A 9,088-nucleotide genomic window follows, 5' to 3' on the forward strand; every position below is an offset into this window, starting at 1 on the left:
TCAAAAAGAGAGACTTTCACCCCTACCTCTGGGAGTCAGCAGGGGAGAGTAGGAGTGTATCCTATGAGAAGGGAGAGGCAGAGGCACATAGTTCTTCTTGGTAGCACCAGGCCCCTTCCCTGAAAGCAGACCCTTCACTCCCAAGCCCTCTTCTCAGCATTTATCTGGTCTGCACTTGCCACATGCCAAGAGAACTTCTGCCTCATCTCTTATTATTGCCTCCAAGCCCAGAAGGAAGGTTTGGATGGGTCTAGCCAGGACACAGTTCCTGTGGATGGAGTGCTCCTTGGAACAGGGCAGTGTGGCAGAACTTGAAGTCTTCTCTGACCAGGCCTGTGGAAACCGCTCTTTCTGACTCAGTCCTCTTGTTTCAGAACTAAGTCAATTAGAAATTTGCAAAGAGCTGCACTCATTAGTATCAGATCCTAGTTAAGAACATGGGTCGGGGGTGGGGGGGGCTGGGGTTGTAGCTCAGCGGTAGAGGACTCAGCTAGCATTTGTAAGGCTCTGGGTTTGATCCTCAGCACCACACAAAAATAAAAATAAAAAAATAAATAAAGTTATAGTGTCCAACTACAACTAAAAAATAACTTTTTTTAAAAAAAAGATCACGGGTATATCTCAGTGTTAGATCTAGGATGAGTCCTGGCTCTCACTTGGCAGCAGTGAGATCTTGGGGAAGCCACTTTCCTACTCTGAGATTTAATTTCCATCACATATATTCATGCCTCATAATGACATTTCTGCCTACCATTATGTGATGGTGCTTCCATAAGATTTTTTCAATCACAGGTCTCTGGATTCAGGCTAATATTTATCAGTTTACCCCAGGCGGTTAAGGCATATTTGTCATTAAATATTAGAAAGGTTACAAGATATAAAATATGGGTAGGTGAAATGTTGACATAGAAATTGCTTAATAAATGACAGTTATTATAATTATACGTTAAATCATGTTGTATAACTGGGTGCCTCATAATGACATTTCTGCCTACCATTATGTGATGGTGCTTCCATAAGATTTTAAAGCCTAGGGACGTGTGAGCACATGCTCTGATATTTGTATAATGACAATATAGCCAGTCTAATAACGATGCCTATTTCAGAAGGTGTTCCCATTGTCAAGTGACACATATTGATACAAAGTAAATTTATTCCCTAGTAGACTCAAAATCTGTTAAGTTTCCCATGGAGCCTGTTGGTAAAGGCAGTAACTGTTGCCCATCTATTTTTCTTTGTTTTTGTAATATGTTAGCCACACACACAAGCTGCAGCTGCCTTGGCATCATCCTTTGGATTCTTGGAATGATTTTTATCACTGGGGAAATTTAAGCTTACTCGGTTATGGGAAGTGCTAATGATAGGGCAGATCATCACTAGTGTTGAAATTTAGACGTATCAGAGGTTTTTCATACAGGAGGAAAAGGAGGAGGAAGAAATCTATTGAAGCTGCCAATCGTATAGTGAATATTAGGGCCTCACTTTTTTTCCCCATATTCTTCTATATCAAGGTTAACTTCCACAATTAAAATAGAGGCTCCATTTTAAACAACAGAAATACAGCCATTCACCCCAGAATACCCTGTTCTTTAGATGCCAATGAAATGAAACTAGTTTGTTTCTTCAAGTGATTAAATAAAACAAGGCCTCAGTCATTAGGGAGATCAAGACAGCAATCACCAGGAGGAATGGCTGGGTCTTAAAGTGTTCAAAGGATTTGTAATTGGAAATGTCACTTTGTCTTGCTCTTTCCTCCTTCAGCTCTTGTTCTCAACAAATCCATGGGATAACACCAGATTTTTTTTTTTTTTTTTCAATCACAGGTCTCTGGATTCAGGCTAATATTTATCAGTTTACCCCAGGCGGTTAAGGCATATTTGTCAGGAGTCCACAACAGGCAGACTTGTTTTAGCAAAAGATTTCCCTAACAGAATGTAAGAAAAAACTTAGCAAAAGGAATGGCAGACAGAAAATGTTAGGAGATAAATTGGGTTTCTATTTTAAGGACAGTAAAACTATTATATTTAATGCACTCAAGTTCAGATGGATTCATTGTCAATGACCATGTAAGTGAAGCCAGAGTGTGGTGTCCTCAGAGACCGTGAAGCTGACTCCCTTGGAGCAGTCACAGGATTGGAGGTACAGGCTTCATCTCAGGAAGGCTTAGTTTTCCTCATTCGTGCTGTTGAGCTAGATGGTTTCACCCCCCCTTCAGACTCTGAGCTGTGGCTTAGCCAGAGGTCAGGCCAGACTTGTTTCAGCTCCCCTGGAAGATATTTCAGACTAAGTAACTGTGTCATGGTGCCAAGAGCTTCCAGCTTCAGGTAGGTCAAGACCTTAGACTTAAACTTCCTGGACCTTGCAAAGTGGTCTTGAAATTGTTGTTTTGGCTGTCTGGTAGCTAAACCTCCTTTCTTTTGATCACAACCTCACAATAGATGGAATGAGAGCCTAGCTACCTGCTACAGAGGATCCCTGGCAGCCAGGATGGGGGCATGTGCCAAGATTTGCTCAAGCAGAGCCACAGACACAAGGACACAGAGGGAGAGTAAGAAATTTCTAGGTGGCTTCAGCAGTGGAGGTGAGCGCAGAGTAGCATACCATCCCACACCCTAAGGCAGTGTTGCAAGTATAGGGCTTCGGGGACACCTACTGGCTCTGTTCCTGCTGTCTAATCTCCCCTTAGTCCCGCCCACTCTCTGACTCTGGCTTCCAGCCTCCCTGTGGATTCTCTTAAAGCTGTCTTCTGTCTCCTCTCATTCCTTGTTTGCTGCTAAGAACCCCGACTCCCTGATGTCCATCAGGGGCAGGTTTGAACTGTGTTGGGAAAAGACAAAGATGGTGGCGGAAGCACAGAGGTAACTGGAAAGGTGCTGTTGGGTAAGGTGGTGTGGGAGGATGCCTAAAGTGGCCTTGTCAGGTCTCCCGGTGGAGCAGAAGGTTCTCCCAGAGGAGCCATGCTGTCTGATAGATGGTCCATGCTCCCCAAATCAGATCCATTGCTTCTTTCTTCTGACTCTTCCTCCCCTCCATCCATGAACCCTTCCTGATGCTCTGGGTATGCCATTAAATGCTATTTTTAAAATAAAGTTTTATTTAAGCTCCTTATATGTTACCTCTACTCCCACAGAAATGCGAGAATCTCCATCAGCTCAGTACTGATAATCAGGCAGCCAGGAAGTTGAGACAGGGTGGGTCAGCTCTCTTCTTAGCCTGTCCCCCTTAAGGTTTCAATGCTTATCCCTCAAATCAATGAAATTTTCTTTTGCTGTTCCCCCACCCTGCTCCAGCATAGAAAATGTCCTACATCACAATGCTGGGTAAAATGGATTTCTTTCTTTCTTTCTTTTTTTAATTGTTGATAGATCTTTATTTTATTTATTTATTTATATGTGGTGCTGAGGATCAAACCCAGTGCCTCACACATGCCAGGCAAGTGCGCCACCACTGAGCCACAGCCACAGCCCATAATATGGGCTTCTTACTTAAAAAAAAAAATCATGCTTATTTGGGCGCTGTGGAATATAGTTTCTGGCATCCAAGTAAGGTGCTGTTAGATTCAGAATCAGCCACTTCCTCTGCAATTAGAAAGTCTGGCTCAAATATGTTCTTTTTTTCCTCAGAAACCATAAGCCTCTATTCTACGTATTTCAACAATTTATCCTCTATTCTACCTCCACTCCACACGAGAGTTCACGTGGTATGAGTTGAACACCACCACTGAGCAGTCAGTCACCCGAACTTAAGAAAAAGAAATTAAAAACACACAGACCCCCAAAACCTTTAATTGAGCTTTGGGTCCAATATGCATGAAGGGCCATTTTCAGAAGGAATAATTACTAGAAGACTCAAATAAAACACTGGAATAAAATCCTCCTTTGAATTACGTATAAGCCAAGTAAATTAGTAAAATCTAAGTGCTTTAAAGATAGAGGTTTGCCATTTGCTGGGTCTGGAATTTATTTCATCATTGAAAAGGAAGAGAAAAAAATAGAAGTCATAAAGTTTGTTTGTTTAGTGTTGATGATAAATGTGCTTCACCTTTTTCATGATCTCTTTTCTAGGCCCTCAGTATACTCTCTGAGCTGCACCTGGGTTAAAACTGTCATTAAGAGGAATTATCTCCTGTTAAGGGATTGTCTCCCTTGAGCTGAGGAGATGGAATATGAAGGTCTGGTTTTTCTTTTGCTCATTCGTTTGTTCATTCCTTAAGAACTCCCTTTTCTGTGCTGGGAATCCAGGGAGATGTTAACATAAAAACAGAGCTCCTTACTTCTCGGGAGGTTCAGGGTCTCCTCAACAGGTAAGACAGGAGCCTCTTGTCCTGTGCTCTTCATTAGATGATTATAGAAGGTGTTTAGCTATTGATTTCCAGGTGAGTCTCTGCTTTCCTATTGGGCAATGAAGGGGAAGTTCCTGGAGACCAGTGATTTGCACTAGGTTTCCAAGGACCGTGAGAGATGCGGATGTTCTCCTGGGAAGGCAGGTTTGTCTGGGAGATGGTGAGGGAGGGAATCTCTTGAAGAAGATGAGTAAGTTGGATCCACATAGTAGGAACCGAGTTTTGTTCTGAGGAATGTTTGGGGCAGGGAAGCCCAAGTTTCTCCTGTCCTTGAACCTCCCTTTAGGGGCTGTTCCTTTGCTATTCAGTTGCTGGAACTGGTTCATGAAAAACAGGAGGGTTTGCTGTTGGGCTCTCCCCACACCTTCTTCTCTGCCAGATTAATTCCAGAAATGCTTGCCCCTAAAGCCCTGGGGAGCCAGGCAAGTTGCTGAGGTTTTGCTCTGACCACAGCAAAACCCTAGTGCTGCTCTTTAATGTGAGTCCCCTACGGAAGTGAAGCCAGAGTGCAGAACAAGAGCTAAAGGTGTCCCTATCTTTCCTGTAAAAGGAAGAAGTTGGATTGAATCATCCCTGAGATACCTTCTCTAGCATGCTTGAGTTCACTATAGGTTTGTCATTTTGATGGGGTCCCCAGCCCCTTTTCATTTGACGTGGGGTTTATGGGTCACCTGGCCATGGATTCATGAGATCTCTTGCTGATATTAAAAATAAATCACATTTCTTTTTGTTATTGTTGTTTCTTTGGATTGCTTGATCATTAATAGTTTGAATTGTTGTTTAAGTAGCAAAATTTAAATTCTCAGGCCATTATAGCAGGCACAATTTTGCTGCAATTTTAGGTCCTGAGCCTTGTGCATGACTTTGTCAGTATATAATTAAAGGCACATGGATGTCAAGGGAGAGCCGACTGGAAGTGACTTTTGAAAGGAGGGCTCTGTTAACTACTGTAGATCAGGTGAGGTCAGGAACAAGCTACCATTAAAACTCTTAATGCTGGTACTTTTTGCTGGGTGCAGGTGTTCCAACGGTCAGAGGTTTTTGCTATCTCTCAAGACCAAATTTGTAATCTGGCTCAGCTAACTTTTACACTGTGTTTTATGCTAACCCTGCTACCGGAATTAACTTATTTATTCAACCAAAGGCCCCTATAAAACCAGCCCATTTCATCCATGAGGAGAGTAATGTTAAGGAGGTCACATCTGTGCACTAGGTCATCACTCTCAGGCCAGAGGCAGAACCTGATGAGGTTAAGAGTTAGCTCTTAACACAATCCTACCTCCCTGGAAGAAGTATGGGAAAACTTTTTTTCTTATTTTGTGTCCAAGGGTTAATATCCCCTGAACCAAGTCTGTCAAAATGGTTTTACTTCTGAAAGTTAGGCTTACCTTGACACTTCTTAGCAAAGGAAGGAACTGGACAGGATTGTGAGTGAGAGAAGATGGCTGAAGAAGAAAAGCTACTCTTTTTATGAGTGTTGTATATTTCATGAAATTTAAACAGTTCCTTTAATTTATTTTCTTTTAAAGAGTTTTCTTTTTCTGATTTAAATAAGACAATAAAAATAATAATCTCCTATCAGGAAGAAATTGAATTTTTTGTGTGTACCTTCTCTTTTATTTCTAGGTATGTACGTACAAACCAAATTGGGGTCTGTGTATATGCATACATATTTCTTACAGTACACATTTATTGATGAATCACTTTTACTTCGATATTTTCAGGGTCTGGAGAGATTGTACACTAGGCAAACCAATTCAGAATGCAAAGTGGGGAGAGCACCCAGTGTTTCAATACCAAGTATAATGCTAGTGTGAGTTTTCAAAGATGTTCTTTATCAGGTTGAGGAAATTCTTATTTGTATATTTATTTGATTGAGAAGGAGTGTTAAATTTTGTCAACTTCCTTTTCTGTGTCTATTGAGATAATCATGTGGTTCCCCCCTTTATTTTTTTGATGTGGTGTATTATATAATTGATTTTTTTAGATGTTAAACAAATATTATACTCTTGGGATAGATCCTACTTGTCTTAAGTACTCTTTATATAATACTTTTACATATTTTATGTATTAATTTATGTATATGTGTATATATATGATGCCTTTTCTATATTTCATGGGTATAACTTGCTAATATTTTTTGTTGAGGATTTTTACATATACATATACAAGAATCACTCATCTGTAGTTTTTTCTTATTTTGATGTCTGTGTGGTATGCTATCAGGATAATACCGGCGTTAGAATAAGATGAGAATTTTCTCTCTTTTTTTATTTTTTGGAAGAGTTTGTGAAGAATTGATAGTTTTGTAAGTGTGTTGCAGAAGTCATCAGCAAAATCATTTGGTCCATGTTTTTTCCTTGTGGATAATTTTAATTTCCTAATTCAGGTTTTATGCTATCAATCTACTCATATTTTTCCATTTATTTTGCAGTCAGTGTAAGTAGTTCGTGTGTTTCTAAACATTTGTCTATTTCATCTAATTTATCTAATTTGTTCATGTACAGTTGTTTGTAGTTTGTGCTTGAGGATTTACGCCTTCATTTTTGATTTTAGAAACTTGCCATAGTCCGGCTGGGCTGCCTAAGTCGGGCTGGGCAAAATAACCGAGAGGTGACAAGCAACTTGAAGGTTGAAGCAGGAACTACTTTATTGCGAGTGAACGCAGCAGGAACTGAGAACTCAAAGTAGCGGGCACCCAAGGTAGCAGGAGCCACTTCTCTGTGGGACAGCAGAGGTACATATACCCATCTAATTACACACAGCTTAACTTAATTAACATCATCTAGATACAGCAGTCAGTCATTAAGGAATCCTCATCATCTTAATGGCTCACTGGCATTACTTCACAAACCACTCCTCCTGGTAAAGTGCCAGGCGCCATCTTGACTTGATTTGCATCCCCTACAGAAACTTGAGTTTTGAATATACTTTGTAATACAATCAGAGACATGAAAAATTGTGCTCTGTATGTGTGATATGAATTGTAATGCATTCTGCTGTCATATATAACAAATTAGAATAAAAATAAATAAATTTTTAAAAACTTGAGTTTTCTTTCTTCCTCTCTCTCTCAATATCTCTCTCTCTCTCTCTCTCTCTCTCTCTCTCTCCTCTTTCTCTTGGTTGGTTTGGTTTAGGTATAATTCTGTTAATTGTGTTGATCTTTTCAAAGACTCAATTTTTATTTTTGTTTAATTTCTCTATAATGTTTGTTTTTTCAGTTTTATTAATTTCTGCTTTAATTTTTGTTTTTTTTTTTTTCCTTACTTCTACTTTCCTTGAATTTCATTGCTCAGTAAATTTTATTTTGTTTTTGTACTAGAGATTGAACTCTGTCCCAGGCTCTTTTCACTTTTAAGACAGGATCTCACTAGATTGCCAAGGCTGGTCTCGAAGTTGTGATCTTCCTGCCTTAGCCTTGCGAGTCACTTAGATTATAGGCCTATGCCACCACACTTAGCTCAGTAAATATTTGTTAAACATTAGAATAAATAAATCAACAGGCCTCAGCATTAATTATCCTGCCTTGAAGAGTAGAGTCATTTTAAAACTAGCAGATGTTGCTTGTGGTGGTACCAAGGTCACTTTAGGATCTAATGTCACACTAATTCACCCTGCTATTTCTTCAGTAGGTTTCTTCAAACATAGGGTGTAACTCAGGAGCCAAATCAGAGTTTGAGGAGAGGTGGGCTGGAGTCATGGTAGTTATGTTTGAGATTCAAATTAAAACTCTGAAAACACAATAAGGGATGTGTAATGGAACTAGAAAATACACTTTTGCTTTGAAGCCAAAAGGAAACTCCACTTGTAAAGATGCAGTGGACAATGTCCAAATTAAAAAATGCAGGAAGCCCCCTATCTGATGCCACTTGAGATTGCTCAGGTTCCCCAAGATTCTTGGCTTAGATATTACAGTCCAAGTTAGTGTTGACACTCTCAAAGAGAATGACAGCAAAAAAGGATCTGAAGCACTTGGCAAAGCCAGTCCTGAAACATGACCCTCTTTGGGACTTTTAGTTTTGAGAGACTATTCATTTGCTAGTTGAACAAGACAGTTTGACACGGGCTTTCTGTTGTTTGGAGACAACAGACAAAAACCTAACCGACATTCCTCTATTACCTCTATTTTTAGTTTTTCCTTAAATACCAAGAGATGTCCATATAGAGGGACAGGATGACTATCTAGCATTTAAGTGAGAAAATATTCTGGCTGTCCCCTCCCCACTCCCGGTTGGCACAGGTGGCACTTCCATCTCTGTAGCTGAAGCATCATCTGCATATCCAGCAAATGTATGCAGGTTCTCAAGCTAGCATGGGTGAGGACCACCATGGGAGCCGCTTAGATAGGAAATGTGACTAAGGGTCTTGCGTGAAGCACAGAAATCTGTTTGTGTAATAAGTTCCCAGTTAATTTTGGTACAAGATGTCTGAAGACCACATTTTGAAGACGAACTCCCCGCTCTGACCATCTCCTTGCTGTCTACTGATGGTATTATATCAACTTCCTGCCAACTTCTGGTTCTCACTCAGGGCTTCATTATTATAGACTCTTTCTAATCTCTTCCCTAGGATAAAGGACACGTTTCTCTGCTTGGGCTTTCTGATTGCATGGAGGAGACCACAGTCTACAGAAGCAAAATGGATGCCTTGTGCCATACCCATTTTACTTAGAGCCTCAGTTTCCTCGCTTATAAACCATAAATGGCATCTGCCTCCAGGTCATATTTAATATTTTTCACAGCT

At 40.3% G+C, this 9,088-nt stretch overlaps 1 long non-coding RNA gene across 1 annotated transcript; it reads left to right on the forward strand.

Annotated features, from left to right (window-relative positions):
- Nucleotides 1–2,723: 2,723 nt before the first annotated feature.
- On the forward strand, nt 2,724–7,060 carry LOC125611355. Its single transcript, XR_007341514.1, has 3 exons — nt 2,724–2,858; nt 4,065–4,171; nt 6,899–7,060. It is a non-coding gene; the product is annotated as an uncharacterized LOC125611355 (long non-coding RNA).
- The last annotated feature ends 2,028 nt before the right edge of the window (nt 7,061–9,088 follow it).

The sequence above is a fragment of the Marmota marmota genome, unplaced genomic scaffold (genome assembly GCF_001458135.2).
Source record: "Marmota marmota marmota unplaced genomic scaffold, marMar, whole genome shotgun sequence".
Taxonomy (NCBI): domain Eukaryota; kingdom Metazoa; phylum Chordata; class Mammalia; order Rodentia; family Sciuridae; genus Marmota; species Marmota marmota.